Source organism: Orcinus orca, chromosome 14 (genome assembly GCF_937001465.1).
Source record: "Orcinus orca chromosome 14, mOrcOrc1.1, whole genome shotgun sequence".
Taxonomy (NCBI): domain Eukaryota; kingdom Metazoa; phylum Chordata; class Mammalia; order Artiodactyla; family Delphinidae; genus Orcinus; species Orcinus orca.
The window spans coordinates 5696542-5715312 of record NC_064572.1 but is presented as its reverse complement, the minus strand read 5'-3'; the positions used below and the strand labels follow the sequence as shown (position 1 = coordinate 5715312).

Sequence of the window (18771 nt, the reverse complement as noted above, 5' to 3'; positions counted from 1 at the left end):
ATAGTACTGTGTTCAATTATATCTCAATAAAACTGGGGGGAAAATTACAACAGCTTTACAATAATGCCTTTTAAATTTAAAAAAGAATTAAAAGCAAATGGAAACACAACTTGCTAAAACTTATGGGCTGCAAGAAAAACAGTAATAAGAGAGTTTATTGAAACAAATGCCTACAATAAGAAAAAAGAAAGATCACAAGTAAACAATCTTACTTCTCACGGGACTAGCAAACAAAGGAAAAACCACTAAGCTCACAAGTAGCAGAGCAATGAAATAAGAGATAAGAGAACAGAAATAAAACAGAGACCATGCAAACAATAGAAAACATCAATGCAAGAGGTGGTTTTTGAAATGAAAACAAAATTAACCTTTTAGCTATACTAATGAAGAATAAAAGAGAATACTCAAATAAAATCAGAAATGAAAAAGGAGACATTACAACTGATGCAACAAAAATACAACAGCTCATGAGAGGTGACCATCAACACATATATACCATCAAGTTTGATACCCTAGAAGAAATGAATTCCTAGCAACATAAAAAATACCAAAACTGAATCATGAGGAAATAGACAAACCAAACAGACCAATGATGAGTGAAAAGATTGTATCAGTAATAAAAGATTTACAAAAAACAAACAAACAAACAAAAAACAACAGGCTAGGACCAGATGGAAATTTTCCAATTTCCATTGGGAAATTCAACCAAATATTTAAATAGAATTAAAACAACTCCATGTCAAAGTTTTCTAAAAAAACTTTGAGGTACATTCCCAAACTCATTTGATGAGTCCAGCATTATCCTGATACCAAAGCTAGATAAGAACATTACAAGAAAAAAAAAACAAACAAACAACTGTCAAGTATTACTAATATAGATGCAAAAATTCTCAGTGAAATACTAGCAAACAAAATTCAACAGTATATTGAAAGGATCATACACCATGATCAAGTGGAATTTATCCCTAGAATGCAAGGGTAATTCAACCTATGTAATTCAAACATGTGATGCACCACATTAAGAGAATGAAATATGAAAATCATATGGTTATCTCAATAGATACAGAAAGAGAATGTGAAATAATTAAAGAACCTTCCATGATAAAAAATACTTAACAAATTGCTATACGTAGAATGTACCTCAACACAATAAAAGTCATATTGAACAAATTCACAGCAGACATTAAAATCAATGGTGAAAGCTTGAAAGGTTTTCTGCTAAAAATATAAACAAAATAAGTTTTGTGCACTCTCACCACTCCTTTTCAGCATAATACTGGAAGTCATAGCCAGAGCGGTTAGGCAAGAAAAATAAACAAAAGAAATACAAATTGAAAAGGATGAAGTAAAGCTATTTCTGTTTGCATTTAATATAATCTTATATGGAGAAAATCCCAAAGATTCCAAAAAAATGTATTACTAATTATAGACAAATTCAGTCAAGTTGCAAGATACAAAATCAACATGTGAAGAGCAATTGTACTTCTATATACTAACAACAATTTGAAAAAGAAATGTAAAAAGCAATCATATTTAAAATGGCATCAGAAATAAATAAAACATTTAGGAATAAATTAAACCAAGTAGGTAAAATATCCATACACTGAAAATGACAAAACACTGGTGAAAAAACTGAAGATACAAATAAATGAAGAACATTTCCATGGTTATGAAACAGAAGAATATTGTAAAAATATCTATACTACCCAAAGCTGTCTATAAATTCAGTGCAATCTCTATCAATATTCCAATGATTTTTTCACAGAAAGAGAAAACAACCCTAAAATTTGTATGGAACCACAAAACACCACTAATAGCCAAATCAACATGGTCAAAGAAGCACAAATCTAATGGCATCACAATTCCTAACTTCAAACTTTATTACAAAGCTATAGTAATCAAAACAATAGATTCTGGCAAAAAATAGAGACTTAATCCAATGAAACAGAATCAAGAGCACTGAAATAAAACCAGTCATTTACTGTTAACAAATATTTGACAAGGGAGCCAAGGAGCTGCAGTAGGGGAAATACAGTCTCTTCGATAAATGGTGCTGAAAAAAAACTGGATAACAACCTACAGAAGAATACAATTGGACCCCTTTCTTGTACCACTCACAAAAATTAACTCAAAGTGGACTGAAGGCTTAAATATAAGACCTAAAGCTGTAAAACTACTTGAAGAAAGCATAAAGAACAAGTTCCTCAATATAGTTTTGGCAAATATTTTTCGGATATAATACCAAATGTGGGAGCCACAAAAGCAAAAAAAAAAAAAAAAAAAAAAGTGAAACAGCAAACAAACAAACGAAAAACTTTGCATAGCAAAATGAACAATCAGCAAACTAAAAAGCATCTACAGAACTGGAGAACATATGTGCAAACCATTTTTTTGATAAGGGGCTAATATTCAAAATATATAAGAAGTAACATAAAATAATAGCAGTCAAAAATTAAATAAAAAATGGGCTAAAGGACTTGAAAAGATATTTTTCCCCAAAAAAGACATACAGATGGCCAACAGGTACATGAACATATGCTCAACATCAATAATGATCAAAACCACAATGATACATCAGCTCACACCTGTTAGAATGACTATTATAAAAATGAGAAGAAAAAACAAATGTTTGTGAGAATGTGAAGAAAAGGCAACTTGTGTGTATATTTGGTGGAAATGTAAACTGGTACAGTCTAATGAATGTAAAAGAATTCAATTGGACCCCTATCTCACACTACTCACAAAAATTAACTCAAAAGAGATTAAAGACAAACATGTATGACTTGAAACCATAAAACACCTAAAAAATTCCTGGGGGAAAATCTCCTTGACCTTGGTCTTGGGAATAGTGATTTTCTGGTTATGACCCCAAAGGACAGGCAACAAAGCAAAAGCAAAAATAAAATGGGACTAAGAAAACCTAAAAAACCTTCTGTTCAGAAAAAAATAAAACCACACACAAAAGCAAAACAAAACAAAAAACAACTGGTTAAAAATGGAGAAAGGATCTGAATAGATATATTTTCCAAAGAAGACATACAAATGTCCAACAGATATATGAAAAAGTGTTCAATGTCTTTAATCATCAGGGAAATGAAAATCAAAATCACGAGATCATCTCACTCCTTTTAGAATGGCTACAGCCAAAACACAAGAGATTACAAGTGTTTGAAAGAACATGGAGAAAAGAAAATCCTTGTGCATTGTTGGTAGAGATGTAAATTAATACAGCCACTATGAAAAACAGTATGGAGGTTCCCCCCAAAATTATAAGTAGTATCCAGTTGTTCCAGTACCATTTGTTGTAGAGACTATCCTGCCCAGTGGGTGTGCTTTATTCCCATCTCAAATATTAGTTACTTATACACTGGGGTTTACTTCTGGGCTCTCTATTCTGTTCCTTTAGTCTATGTGTGTATTTTAGTGCCAATATCATAGTGTCGTGTAACTACAGGATTTTAATATTGTTTCTTTTTGTTTAAAATAAATTTACTTATTTATTCACTTATTTTTGGTTGTGCTGGGTCTTTGCTGTTGCGCGCGGGCTTTCTCTAGTTTCAGCGAGTGGGGACTACTCTTCAGTGTGGTGTATGGGCTTCTCATTGTGGTGACTTCTCTTGTTGCAGAGCATGGGGTCTAGGCACGCGGGCTTCAGTAGTTGTGGCACATGGGTTAAGTAGTTGTGGTTCATAGTGTCTAGAGCACAGTCTCAGTAATTGTGGTGCACTGGCTTAGTTGCTCCGTGGTATGTGGGATCCTCCCAGACCAGGGCTTGAAATTGTGTCCCCTGTATTGGCAGGCGGATTCCTAACCACTGCAGCACCAGGGAAGCCCCTGTAATATAATTTTAAATCAGGAAGTGTGATGACTCCCAATTTTTTCTTTCTCAGGATTGCTCTGGTTATTTGCGGTCTCCTGTGGTCACGTACAAAATTTTAAAATTGATTTCTCTATATCTGTAAACGATGCTGTTGGAATTCTGATAGAGATTGCATTGAACCTATAGATGTCTTTGGGTAGTATGGACATTTTAACAACAATAATTCTTCTGATCACAGAACACAGTACTGTATATCTTCCCACTTGTTTTGTCTTCTTCAATTTTTTTTGATCAAAGTCTTGTAGTTTTCAAAGGACAAATTTTTCATTTCCTTCGTTAAGTTTATTTCTAAATATTTATTCGTTTTAATGCAATTTTGAATGGGGAAAGGATAGTGTCTTCACCAAATTCTGTTGGGAAAACTGGAAAACCACATACAGAAAAATGAAACTGGACACCTATCTTATACCACTCACAAATATTAATTTGAAGACTGAAACATAAGACCAGATACTATAAAACTCCAAAAGAAAACATAAAGAAGAATCTACTTAACACTGGTTTGGGCATATGATCCCAAAAGCATAAGCCAGAAAAGTAAAAACCAACAGATGGGATTATATCAAACTAAAAAGCTTTATATATATATATATATATATATATATATATATATATATATATATATATATAAAGTCTACATACAGATTAGGAGAGAATATCTGCAAATCATACGTTGCATCAAAGAGTATAAACTTCCACTTTTAAGGTGAGTAAGTTCTGGGAACTTTAACATACATTATGGTGGCCATAGCTAACAACGCTGTATTATATATTTGAAAGTTGCTAAGGGAGTAGATCTCAAAAATTTTACCACACAAAAAAGTTAATGATGTGAGTTTATGGAAGAATCCTTATTGCGGTAATCATTTCACATTATATATATGTATCAAATCACCACAATGTACATCTTAAACTTACACAGTGCTGTATATCAATTATGTCTCAATAAGTCTAGAGGAGAAAAAAAAATAAGAATTTCAAGATGGACACAAGAGCATGAAACAAAGCACGGGCGTTTCTGAGTGAAGAACCTTGCGTCATATCCATGTGGCTGGCCCCAGGTCTACCTGCAAAACCACAACGAATATCTGACAACTGGTCTCCATCACCAGGGCCAACAACGTGCCTGAGCTCCCACCTTGGTTACTACAGCAGTCTCCTAATTGGCGCCCCAATTCTGCTTTTGCCCCTTCAGTCAGTTGGTAGGACAGCAGCCAGAGGAAGTCAGATGATAGCCCTCCTCTGCTTACAACCATTCACTGGTCCTTTATTTCACACAGAGTAAAAGCCAATGTCCTTTAAATGGCCGACAATCTGTTGACAACACCAAGGGCTCTATCCCTTGCTCACTTAACTTCAACCACCCAGCATTCCCAACTTTCTTCAAACAAGCCAGCCATGTTCCTTCTTTACAGCATTTTACCTTGCTCTCCCCTCTGCCTGGAATCTGCTTTTGCCACCTATGCACACTATGTATGCCCTCCCTCATATCTTTTAAGTCTTATTCACAGGTATTTACTGAGCAAGACTATGTGCTGGACAGTATTCAAGGCACAGATGTTTGGACCCAGCATCTCTCTGATCCTTCTGAGATGGAGCATCATTTCATAAACTTACTGGCTATTATTTCTGGAAAAAACAGATACATAAATATGGGAGTGTAGGAATCGCTCAGGCAAAATCCCAAATAATAGAGATAGATGTTTAACTATCAGAAAGGTGGAGCATAACTTCCCAACTCCCTAAATGTGTCCTGCACGCAGTGACATCCTTCCAAACGGTACACACTGAATGGAAGGGAGAAAAGTTTGATGTTACAGTGAGGAACTTGACAAACTCCACCTCAGCCAGGTGATCAAGGGCAACATCAACAGTAGTAAGTCATCTGCAGAGCATGTGCCCTTGATACGAAGTGAAACACATAACCCCAGGCTAATCACGAGGGAAACAACAGGTAAATCCCAATTCGAGACTGTCAAGGTCATCAAAAACAAGAAATGTCTCAGAAACTATAACAACTAACAGTGTCCTAAAGAGAAATAGCAGCTAAATAGAATGAGGGTGAGATATCCTGAATGCAATCCTAGAAGAGAAAAAGGTAAGTCTACGAAAATTTGAAAAAAGTGTGGGTTATAGTTAATAATCAGGTGTCAACACTAGTTCATTAACTGTAAAAATGTACCCTAATGACATGAAACTGTAATAAGAGAGGAAACTGAGTCTGGGCTAGTTGTGAAATCCTGCACTATTCTTGCAAATTTTCTATAAATCTGAAACAATTTTAAAATGAAAATGTATTAAACAAATTTTTATTTTTTTCTAACACATATTATTTTTAAACTGTCCTACCAGTAATTACTATTAATTTCCCCTGTCACCTAGTTGTACTGTTTCATCTTGTTAAATAGAATTTATAACAGAGAGAAGTAAATTACCCATGATAGTAGAAAATTTCCAATAACACCAATTTTACATATTTTATGTTAAATTAAGAATGCACATGTGTATAATCATTTATTATATATTATGTTATTTGGGAGTTTTTGTTTTTTTTCTTTTGGCTGCAGTCATTTTACTGGTATGGCTGTATCCTGAGTCACTTTCCAAGAAGTCACTCACCAGAGATGTCTGTCAGGACTCAGAAGTGAGTCTACATGTCACTTCATGGCTGAACATATTCAAACAGCCCATTTATAAAATAAAAATAAAATAACTAATAATTCATTGTGACTGGTTCATTTATTCCAAGAATGCTTTTAAAAAATTTTGTTTCCATGCTTACATTTCATACTAATGGAACAAAATCAAATTATGTGCCAACTCAAATATTACATTAGAATAATGAGAACTGAGTTGTGACCACAAAAATTCAATGTTTCATCCTGATATTTTCTAATCAGAAGTGTTTTTTAAAATATTCAGGGCTTCCCTTGTGGCGCAGTGATTGGGAGTCTGCCTGCCGGTGCAGGGGACACGTGTTCGTGCCCCGGTCCGCGAGGATCCTACATGCGGCTGGACCCGAGAGCCATGGCCGCTGAGCATGCTCTTCCGGAGGCTGTGCTCCGCAACGGGAGAGGCCACAGCAGTGGGAGGCCCGCGTACCGCAAAAAGAAAAAAAAAAAAATCAAACTCCGTTCCTAGGGGATAGCTGAAAGTGACAATATCAGAAAGCCCAAATGGCACACAAACTTGCAAGTGATTATAGATGTTGCCATATAATGTGCCAGAAATAAATTACCTCTTAGAAGATTACATAAAATTACTTGAAGCTCAAACCCTGGAATGCTTCCCAATTTTGTCAGACTTACATGTTATTGTAATGTCTATATCCATTTAGCTCATGAGGTAGGTAAAGATAAAAAGTGATCTGTTCTTATGTGTTTAATACAGTTTAAAAAAGTATCTAATGCTCCTAAGAAATCAGGTTAGATCTGGAATACAGATGAAAATATGAAATGAAAGTACTTTGCTTTGTACAAGAGCAGTAGCCCACCATGTACAAATATGTCAGATGACAATGTACCTTCATGTTAAAAAAGAAAAAATGCCATCACTGCAAAAGAAAGCTTTATTGATTGTACTGAAGTAAAAGGAAAAACTAGATATGATATACCTCAGCTAATTACGAGTATATTGGGAAAAGATAATGTTGACATAAAAATGCTCATGCTCACAGATATTATACAGGTGTAACTGTGGCACATGTACGAAGACGTAGAAGCCATGTTCCTCCACTGAGCGTGACGATGCCAAAATTGTGACCTGATCATTTCTTAACCTTAATGGACAAAATTTCTGCTCCCACAATTTAAAATATGACCTTTAAAATGCTGTATAACGAGACGATGTGATATTTTAATGTCTGTTCTAAGTAGTACTTTAAACACACATAAGTCTATCCAACTGTCAGTCAGAAAGATCAGATACAATCAGCTATCATTCTATGCAAATGAATGGCATGTAGCAAATATTCATATATGTGTGTACCTATATAAAACATGTTAGCATATATGAATAAAATCAACTATGTTATATTAATATTGAATGTAAAATCATATTAACAAATGCACTGTGGTGAAATAAGAAGCATCTAGGTATAAATAGATTACAAATTTTTATGCAGTTTTCACAATGGGATAATATTGTGACCAAAGTGGAAATTGTAAAGAAAGTCGTCCAAGAAAAACATCTTGACTATAGGAAAAATCGCATGCTTATTATAAGGCCTCTCCCCTTGTTTACAACCAATGTCAGAAAGTAACCTTGAACTAGGTTAGGAGAATAAAAACTTTAACAAGACATAGGAATACTCTTTCTGTTGTAGAAAATAAACCAAAATAAAAAGTAAATGAATAAGCTACGAAGATTCTACAGATAGAAATATAAATTCTTATGGGAAAGAGGCTTAAAATAAATAATAAGGAGATTATAGATATCCTAATTTCACCTTTTGAATGGAGCTATACAACATTAAGCTAAAAACCTTCATATTCTCTATTAGCAGAAAATGTATTTGCTATGAATGTATTTAATTTACAAAAAGCAGCCCCTGTCTTACCTTTTAAGTATTCTGTTGAAGTTTTAAGTTTTAATATATTTCATCTTAAATGGTCTTATGAAGTATGCAATGGTTGGTATTTTAAAAATCGTCACTGTGCCTGGAACTTCTAAAAGTGATTCATGATTTTTTAAATTACATTCTTATAAAAATTTGGTATTGACATGAATATTATGATTTTTAATAATACTAGTCACATTGGAATATTGCAGAAGATTTTTCAATGAGCTTATGTGTATAAATATTTAAGACTGTCACTGTATTATGAGAAAATTTCAAACACAGCAATATTTTGACTTGAAAATGAGAAAAAAGCTAAGAACTACATCTTAAATATTGCTCATTGTGGGGCTTCCCTGGTGGTGCAGTGGTTAAGAACCCACCCCCCAATGCAGAGGACACGGGTTTGAGCCCGGGTCCGGGTAGATCACACATACAGGGGAACAACTATGCCTGTGAGCCACAACTACTGAGCCTGCGCTCTAGAGCCTGCAAGCCACAACTATTGAAGCCCACGCACCTAGAGTCCGTGCTCTGCAACAAGAGAAGCCACCGCAATGAGAAGCCGTGCGCCACAACAGAGTAGCCCCCGCTTGCCACAACTAGAGAAAGCCCATGCAACAACGAAGACCCAATGCAGTCAAAAATAAAATAAATTAAATAAATTTAAAAAAGAATTATTTGTAAAAATAAATAAATAATAAATATTGGTGACGTAAAGAAAATAGCACAACATGAAAGTTGTGAGTTAAGTTTTATTGGGGGCAAAATAAAGACTATATCCTGGGAGACAGAATCTCAGATGGCTCCAAGAAACTGTTCCAAAGAGGCAGGGGGAAGGCCAGTATATATGTAATTTTGGTGAAGGGGGAGTACACGCAATCGAGCACATATAATTTTTGCAGAAGGTTTCTGCTCGTCTCATGCAGGCTCCGGCTAGTGACGTCACCATGAAGGATTTCAGTGCTTCTCTAGACACGAGGAGATACAAGAACTGGGTTCATAAAATCAGCTCCTGAAAGTATCTAACTCTCTGAAGAGCTGTCCTGCCAGCTTTCCCCGAGCACAGAGCACGTTATTTCCGCTCTCCACCCTGAACTCCTTTCAGGGGGTGTTGAAGGTCAGCGGCTGCAGCAGCTGCACCAGCACCTGATTTAATCCTTGTCGAGGTAGAAGGCAAGTGCCGATCCATAGCTGACAATACGCTCCAAATAATTTTATTCCTTTAAGATGGAAAAGTAAAATACAATAAATTCTGATTCTGACATGTTTAAAGTATAAAACTTAACATAGTGTGTTTTACTACACTGTTTTTTTACTCTTTTTTTAATTTTTATTTTGCGGTACGCGGGCCTCTCACTGTTGTGGCCTCTCCCGTTGCGGAGCACAGGTTCCGGACGCGCAGGCTCAGGGCCATGGCTCACGGGCCCAGCCGCTCCGCGGCATGTGGGATCTTCCCGGACCGGGGCACGAACCCGTGTCCCCTGCGTCGGCAGGCGGACTCTCAACCACCGCGCCACCAGGGAAGCCCTGTTTTTTTACTCTTTCAATACGTTTTAAACTAGATCCACGTTACCTGCACATCATCCGTGTATAGTCTGTTAGTTAAGGTCTTTGAACAAAGGAATAAGTGGATAATTCCGTGCGGTTGAGGACAAGGGGCGGAAACATTTCTCTTGGCCGCTAAAAAAAGGGGACATTTTTATAACCTTCCGGGGGCGTCTGAGGAAACGCAGCAGAGTCAGTCCGCGACGGTGAACTCTCCCGGTCGCCCGCGCCCCAGCTCCTTCCCCGCGGCCCGAGGGTCCGGGGCCCAGCCGCGCCGCCCACGAGGGCACGCGCTTCCCGCGCTCCGCCTTGGGCGGAGCTCCTCCCGCCAACCGCCCCGCGTCCGGAATAGACGCCCCGCCGGGAACAGCCTCCACGCCGCCGGCCCCTCGGAGACCGGATCCGAGGGACAACAAGCGACATCGAACGTTACCTGAGAAGGTGGGGATACACCGCGCGGGGCGGCCGGAAAGGAAGACGCGGAGCGTCGAGGAACGGGCACAGCTCCTTTGCACCGGCCGGGGCGCGGGTGGGGAACATCGTCCTCCCGCAGACCAGCCAGCCCCACACGCGGGCCCGCAACCGCCATGGCACCTCCACTCCGTCCTCAGGGAAGACCGCCCATCAAGTGCGGGTGCAGTTGCGCATGCGCCCCATCGCCTGTGACATAGTGGCTTCGTGCCCCCCCTGCAGGCCCTTGGGGGAAGTGTAGGATGCTCGAACTCACTGGAGAACATGTGCCCCCTCCCAGCCAGGATGCTAAGTTACTCAAAATCTCAGTGCCTCAGACTCTCTGCTGATGGCACTGGTGATGCTCTGTTCAAGCCATGCCGGCTCTCTTGCCTGGGATGTGCCCCACTCTTTGGAGCCATGTTATCTGGTTTTTAGGTCATCCCCCCAAAAATGATAATAACCTCTATTCTATGCTACAATGACAGCATCAATTTCAGGTCCCTAGAAAAGAGCAACCAATTTCCATCATCAGATTCTCCACTGGATCTTCAACGTGTTAGACACAGAGGACAGCTCCTCTGCTTGGAATAAAATTCTCTATAGTAATATACAGAGTTGATCACAAACACAAATAACTGAAACAGAAGATGGGAGTAGAAAATCTATGGACTTTTCCTCATTTGAGAATAGGAGTCCACAGTTAATTCCAAGAAACCGTTAGCTATCTGAGGCAGTGGAATACAGCTGGCATACCTTGGAGCTTGTCAGGGAGGGAATCAAACTGTGTTTTCCCTCATTTAGCAAATCCTCTCAAAAATTAAGGAAACAAGAAAAAACATTCTGCTTATGACCACCTTTATTCAATTATATTTTATGCACAAGAAAGTAATGTAAAATACGTTAAATATAAAATATCAGAAAACAAAATGATAATGTATTTAAGATACACATTTCTAATATCCAAAATTATTTACAAAATTCATAATCAGTTTCTTAAATAAACAAACTCATGAATTACATTTTAAAACTTATCCTTTCAGAACTTCATGTGGGATTTTCTGTTTTCAGACTTTGGAAAGTAATTTTTCTTGAAAAAATTTCTTCAGAACATACTTTTGTTACAGACTTTAAAATTAGCTGCTTAACAGATATACATGAAAATATCAGTTGTTTGAACCTTTCATAAACTTACACTCACATCATATAACAGCTCAACAAAGGCTTTGAAATAGCAAATGATTCTGCTTGTTGATTTTCTTCCAATAAGAGATTCAGGGACCCAGCAACCTTCGATTTGTGGATTGTCCAACAACAACATGTGCTTTCAACTACGGGTATGTTCCTTGGGTTTATTCCACTCAGTTGTAAAGGGAAAATGTATGGCAAATCAGGGAGCGTGTCTCCAGGGCCTGGGCCTCTACAAAGAAAATATCACTTCCATCCCCAATTTACTTGCTGGGAACCACTCCACTGTGAATGATCTTCGTGCTTAGGGCTCCAGAGAATGTGGACCTTTTAGACACAGCAGGTGGGGCCATCAGACAGAGCTCACCTTTGAGGAGAGCCCTTCTTCCAGTGTTCATGCTGGTGCAGGGAGGTGGGGTACAGGCGCCCTGTCTCTTGCTTGTGCTAGGACATCGACAGGTATCTTGGTCACTCCTGCTACATGTCCGCCTACATCTGCCCGTGTTAGGAGGCCTGTGTACCTGTGCCTGCCTGAGCTCACTCACGTCAACCACCCATCTACTGTTGCTGGAGCCTGAGAAACTTTCTGGCTGTGCACGTGCCTATGTAACTCTGCATCGAAACCCTCTTTATATAATTTGAAAACTGAAGCCCAGAAAGAGGCAGGGACTTGTCTAGGACACCATATGTGAGCAGAGGCCGGAATAAAAGTGAGGAATCCAGCTCCCTAAGCCAGTACTCAGTCCCTCCCATCATGTTTGGTTTTGAAATAAGAGCCCTTAAGATCCTGGTGAATTCCTGCCAACTCGGCTCAGTTTGGGCCATTACTCTCTCCGCATCTCCATGCAGACACATGTATGTACAAATAGAAATAGGGTTAACAGCTGGGGATGATGCGAGGGTGGTTAAGGAAGAGAAAACAATATGTAAGTGTTGAGGAGAGCAAGAAGATGTTGGAGAGAGCTCTGCCATGGAACAGGGGCGTCCACCCCTCTGGCAGTGTGTCCAGAGGTCGAAAGAATGAGGGGGATTCTCCAAGTTCCCATAGTCCTGCCTGGGCGTGGGCCATCTCCCTCGTGTTCTCCAGCGGACAGGGCCTGGGGTCTTACAGTCCACCATTCTGATCTTCTAGACCCAGGCTGAGCACACACCCCATTCCCCAGTGTAGACAGTGCTGCAGGGGAGAAGGGCTTTCTTTCTCTACAAATTGTGTGCTTGCCGTGGCGGATTGCAAGTGTTCTGCATGCTTGGAAAGACTGCTGAGAAACTTGGTTCTCCACCACTGACCACTGTGTTCTGAGAGTTTGGCAAAATGCTTTCCACTTCACGGAGGTCCCTCAGAGGAGGGATTAGCTGGGGAAACGAGGCCTTGTGAGCACAAGGGGGCAGAGCCTCAGACCCGGAGCCAGGGTTCTAGGAAGAAGACCAGTCTTAGTTGGTGCCTCGTGGTCCTCATTTGAATGTGGGGATATCATTGTTTTGGCTGAGGTCATCCCTGACGAGCAAAGAGACACCACAGTGATGGACAAAACGGTGGGGAAAAGGAAGCTTCTGGGGCCACTTTCACTGCACTGCCCTGGAGCCTGTATGTTCTACTCTATGCCCCTGTGACTCTGAAGAGCTTCTGTGTTGAGGACACCCAAATAAAGGTACCAGTTTTTGAGGGGTGTGCAGGCCCAGGACCACAGTTGTAGTGCTGGTCACCTAGGAGCAGACAGGCTTTTGCATCACTGATGCCCACTGAGGGCCACGTAGAGGGCTTTGTGGTCCCCCCTGTTACACATACAACTTTAAACTCTTGTCAGTAGCATTCACCTCCACAGTCCAACTGCTTAAAAGGGAGGAGGGCGCCAAGATAGTCACACATATTCCTTCAGCAACTATGCACCATGCACTCCTTCTCTGCCAGGTGCCCTTGTGTGGGGCACAAAATGACCAAGAGTTCCCTAGTTTCCAGGAGCTCACAGCCTGGGGCAGAGATGGGCAAAAGTACAGGAGCAAGACATATGAAAGAAAAGAGCAAGTGTGAGACTGGAAATAAAGACTGTGCTCTGAGGGAGGTTTGGCTAGTCCCTGGGTAGGAGGGTCTCAGAGGCCTCACTGGAGTGACAGTTACGGGGACCAGAATGACAACAGCGAACCAACCCTCACATATCTGGGAGCAGCATGTCAGGGAGAAGTCACCACTGCTGCAGACACCTGTGGGCAGAGGTGAGTGGACCAGAGATGCTAGAAAGTGATGAGTAGAACTGGAGAAAAAACTGCGGGGGTTAGGGGGAGTCAGGAAGTCAGGGCCATATCCTGGGGTCTGCTAGACTGTTAGGTATCTGTTTCTTTCTAACAACATTTACCCCAAACCTTGCATCTTAAAATTACATACATTTAATAGCTCGCAATTTTTGTGGGTAAGAAATACGGGCACAGCATAATGGACTCCTCTGCATCAACGTGTCTCACAGGCTGCGGCTGCAGCCTCAACTGAGACTCAAGTGACAGAGGATTTGGTCCCAACTTTACTCACAGTGTTCAGGATGCAGGTTGGATTTGGAGTTTGAGTTTCTTTCTGTGTGTTGACTTGGGCAATGCCTCGATTCTCTCCTTTGTGGGGCTCTTTATATGACAGCTCAAAACATCTGTGCTTGATTCCTCAATTCAGGGATAAGAGAGAGAGAAGTGGAAAATTAGAGAGGGAATAAAAGGAAGGTGAGCGATTTTTGAAATTAAAGCGTACGCATCACATTCCATCACTTCGGCTAAAATCTACTGATTGGGGTATTTGCTAACCACTTAGTTACACAGAGGTATGTATAGGAAAGGTGGTGTCACTGGATGCCATGTGGAGGCTGCCCACCACACAGGCCAATTTGAGTCACTTGAGTCTCATTCAAATTATAACAGGAAACAACTGAACAGTTTTACTCCAAAGGGTGACAATGTGTGAATTTCCATTAATTTCAACCCCCTCATGCTGCTGACCTAAAAGTGAGGCTAAGAGGGGAAGTGACAGTTCCAATACCACCTTCCTGAAACTCAGACATCTTTTGAGTTATTTTATGCTGTGTCCCACCCCTTCTTGTAATTTTCCAGTCTCTCCTTTGTGCCTTAGACACACGTGACACTAGCTACAGCTGTTATAGATATTATCTCAATGCACATGGTGATGCTCCTAGAAAGGACATTCTAGCCCGATCTCCACTGTGCAGGTTGGAAGACTGAGGAACAGCTGAGAGGAGCAGGGTGTTTTCCAGGACACAGAACTGGTGAGAAAAGGGACTGACTTCAGTTCTATCTTCTGAAATTTAGGACCCTAGCTACATTTCCAGACAGCTGTGGCCAGGGCTGTGTCCTCTCGTCGTGTACAAAAAAAGAGGATGACATTGTGTGGGAGGGGCAGTTAACAGCCTAGAAGCGGATTTGTGTAGATTTGATGGAAGGGAGGATCCCAGATAATAAAATCTTGAATAAGTGACCTCACTTCCTTGGTGAGAGTCCCCAACAGAACTTAAACACTGGTAACGAGACACCCACATTATAGGAAGAGCCCCCAAGAACTCACTCGACTGGAGACTCTCAAGAGGACAATCTATTCTGTTGTTCCCCACTTTTCAGAGGCTCTGGGCTGAGGGACTTTTCTGTCGCTGTGGACATTGCTCATCCCTCATCACCGATACCTCTGGCCATTTGGCAGGAGGTACTGAAAGGTAAAAGAGGGCAGCCCAGCATTGTTTGTGTGTGAAGGGGGTGGCGGGGCCAGGGAAGGAGGGGTACGGCCTTCCAGGGCAGGAGCAGGTTGTCAAGTGTCGGCAGCCTGGGGGTGGGGGGTCTCTCATGCCCAAACCCAGTTCGTGGCTGGCAGGATGAGAGGTGAGCGCTTGAGACCCAGGTCATCTGCGCACATGTTAAACCTGATCCCTAGAGCTTTCATCTGCTTTCCCCCCTGGCTGGGGGACTTGACAGATGCCTCTCTGTTCCTGAACTGAGGAATAGAAATTCTCATTGGGACTCTCCCTGTGGCGATGTTCAGATAGGCTCCTGATCACTCCTGGCCCAGCTACCAGACAGTGTCTTTGCAGAGTTCCACCCAGAGATCTTTGAGGAGCTGGTCAATGGGTTCAACTCTTCCACGTTTCTAGGCAAGGGGCAGGCCACCAACAACATCAAATTCTGGTCTTCAGTGAGAACAGGTGCAGAGGAGTCTCAAACCCCAAGACTTACAGGTGATCAGGGTTGGCCTAGAACCCAAACATGAATCTGGTAAGTGCCTGGGGTCCTCTGAGGAATGTGGTTTTCCAGGGCCTTCTGCTCCACATGAAGAGCAGACCAAGCCTCAGGCAGCTTAGAGGGAATGTCATGCAGCCTGTGCTTTGGGCAGTTCCCTGTTTGTTGACCTGCATGATCTTGAGTACTTGTTTATAATTCCTAACCCTCTATTTTCTCATGTCTACAGTGGTGTTTACTGATGTCTAACTGGGATGATGCACTTAAAACCGGGAGGTGCTGGTGTTCCTCAGATAAGAGAATGTCTTGAAGGCGTCAACGGTCTAGTACCCCCTTCCACTTAAATTGTACTTTTAAACATAGAACCTTTTTCGGGGTGGGCACTCAGGTCCTCCTCTTGCACCAGTTCCTGCTATGCTACTGGTTTCTGGTCTGAACTCCACATCCTGATCCTACTGGTGATTTATGGTGTTGCCATTGTGTATATGTCCTTCCTTGTCTACATGGTGTGAAAAGAGACAACCCTGTCCCCAGATGATGCCTGAATAATTCTGCCCCTCAAAACAGGCACAAGGAAGAATCACGGAGAGTCCCTGGTACCAGCTTTCCCAGGTAGAAACATCACCTACACCACGCTGTTCCTCTGCTCCAATCAGGCCTTCACTACTGCCCAGCAGGTCCTGCATGATCAGTTTCATAGGCGAGGGCTGCGCCAGCCACAGCATGGTGGGGAGTGCCACACCTTTATCTGTGTGTCTTTGGAATGTCACCGCACCTCTCTGAGCTTCACTTTGCTCTTCTCACAAGTAGGTGGATAAAAGTATGAACCTCCTAGTGTTACTGTAGCAAGTCATGGTAGATGCTTGCCTGGTGGCTGGCTCTGAAGAGAAGGCTGCTGGCCATGCTGTGTGTCTTCACATATATATTTCTCTCTCCCCAGTGAGGAAACTCTCTGCCTCATCCAGCACCGGCCTGTGGTCTTTGTGAGTTTGGAAAAGCACATGAAAATCACCCTGATTTCCTATTTGCAAAGAAGCTTTGTGTTTGCATCCATCTTGTTCTGGACCTAGTCCTTGGTATGGACAGATTAGGAATTTCTGGGAGCAGGCAGAGGAACTCCAGGCCCACCCAGATACCTGGGATGGTTCTGGTTGGCATTCACTCATTCAGCAATACAGATTAAGTACCCAGTACATGCAGGCATTTTCCTAGACACTAAATTTAAAGAATAAAACAGACACAATCCCTGGGGCTAAATTATAAACTGAGTTTCAGATCATCTCTCTAGACATCTTAAGTAGTCACGTCCAGAGTGCATGAGAAGTGATGCCCCCATGGCTGCCTCTGGATATGGGTGCTCCTCCCATATTACAACACAAATATGAACCACAGGACCAACTAAAACTCTGAGTGGTCTTGGGCTCACAGGCTCCTCTGTCGACCCAAATATCACTGTGCTAGGCCTCAGCACAGAGTGGGAGTCTGGAGGCTGTGCTGGGCAAGGACAGGCAGAACACTGGAGCTCACACACCTTTCAGTTCCCATAGGAATGCTTATGTCTGGGGGCTTCCCCTGAAGAAGCAAATGAGTCAGAAAGCTGTGGATAGGGTCCCAGCCTCCCTGGAATCAGAGGGGTTGGGTTAGTCCCTGAGAGACTCATCCCCTCCATAGCCCCATCTCACTCCACCTGCCCTCCCTACATCAACCTTCTCTGGCACCCATAACTGGGGACCAGAAGAGGAGGTGAGGTGAGCAACATGTTCACAAAGCTGTCTCAAGCTCAGTTCTGATGCTCATGTGCATGGAGGATGGAGTATGCTGTGCCCATGACCTTGGAGAGGAGTGTCAGTAAGAAGACCAGACTCACACAATCTCTGTAGGGCTCAGGCCTTCCAGTACAAGGATAACCACAGTGGGGTTGGAAGTGGGCTGAGGCCATCACCTGGGTCCAAGAGCCAAAGGAGGGTGCTTCGGGTGCACAGCATTGAGTGAGGCCAGGCAGCCGGCTCTGCTCCACACGTGACACTCCCCACGCTCTGTCTCTCATCCTAGGCACCTGGTTGTGTTAGTACCTGCAGCTTACCTGGCAGCCCCTGCTCTGTCCCTTTTTTAGGCTAAAGTTGGCCTACATGCAGATCAGTTTGCCTGCCTCAGACATGAAACACCATGCCCCATTTTCCTGATCCAGAAGGAGATTTTAGAGTCCACTGAGGCAAAGCCAGAGGGTAAGAGGGACTGTGGGCAGGGAAGATTCTCTGCGTTAGGGTTTAGGGGCTGGGTATTCCTTTTAAAGACAGTAGATGTTTCTGTTTGGGGAAAGGCACAGGGAAAGCCAGTTACGTGGGTGAACCTTTCTCTTTATCCTGCTCTAGTGCCAGCTCCAAGGTTCTTGCTGAAGGGTCAGAAGAAGGGTCAACGCAGTGCTAGAGACAGCTGCACCAAGACCATTGGCTCCGATGGGCATGTGGAGTAGGTGGGCGCTCATGGTGGGCCTGGGGTCCCACACCTTCCTTTCCATGGCCTGGACTCCTATGATCAGGGTGCAGATCCCCAGCTCCACCACTTATCAACCACGTAACCTGGGCAAGTTCACTGTCCACCTGAGATCAGTAGAGATGGACAATGAGAGGACTTCCCACACAGTGGCTGTGCAGATTAAAAGAGGTAGAACAGAGGGAACATCAGGCAGAGCCTGGTCCATTGCCTGGGGGAGGAGAGCTCACTGTGTGCAGCCAGGTACCCGGGTCACCCCACAATCTGCCCAGAGACTCAGCAGCCTCAGCACCTATTACACATCTGAAGTGCCCTTAACCTCAAGGGACAGAAACAGACAAAGCCCCTGGTTGTAGCTGCACAGAGCAATGTGCATTTGAACAAGGAATTAGAGCAGAAGGGTGACCGTGGTGGGTTGAAGATGCTCCCTTGGGTT

At 42.2% G+C, this 18771-nt stretch overlaps 1 long non-coding RNA gene across 1 annotated transcript; it reads right to left on the bottom strand.

Moving 5' to 3' along the window:
- Positions 1-9175: 9175 nt before the first annotated feature.
- On the bottom strand, positions 9176-10777 carry LOC125961034 (uncharacterized). The gene is made up of 2 exons (XR_007471329.1): positions 10420-10777; positions 9176-9661 (listed from the first exon to the last, which is right to left on the bottom strand). It is a non-coding gene; the product is annotated as an uncharacterized LOC125961034 (long non-coding RNA).
- Between the last annotated feature and the right edge of the window lie 7994 nt (positions 10778-18771).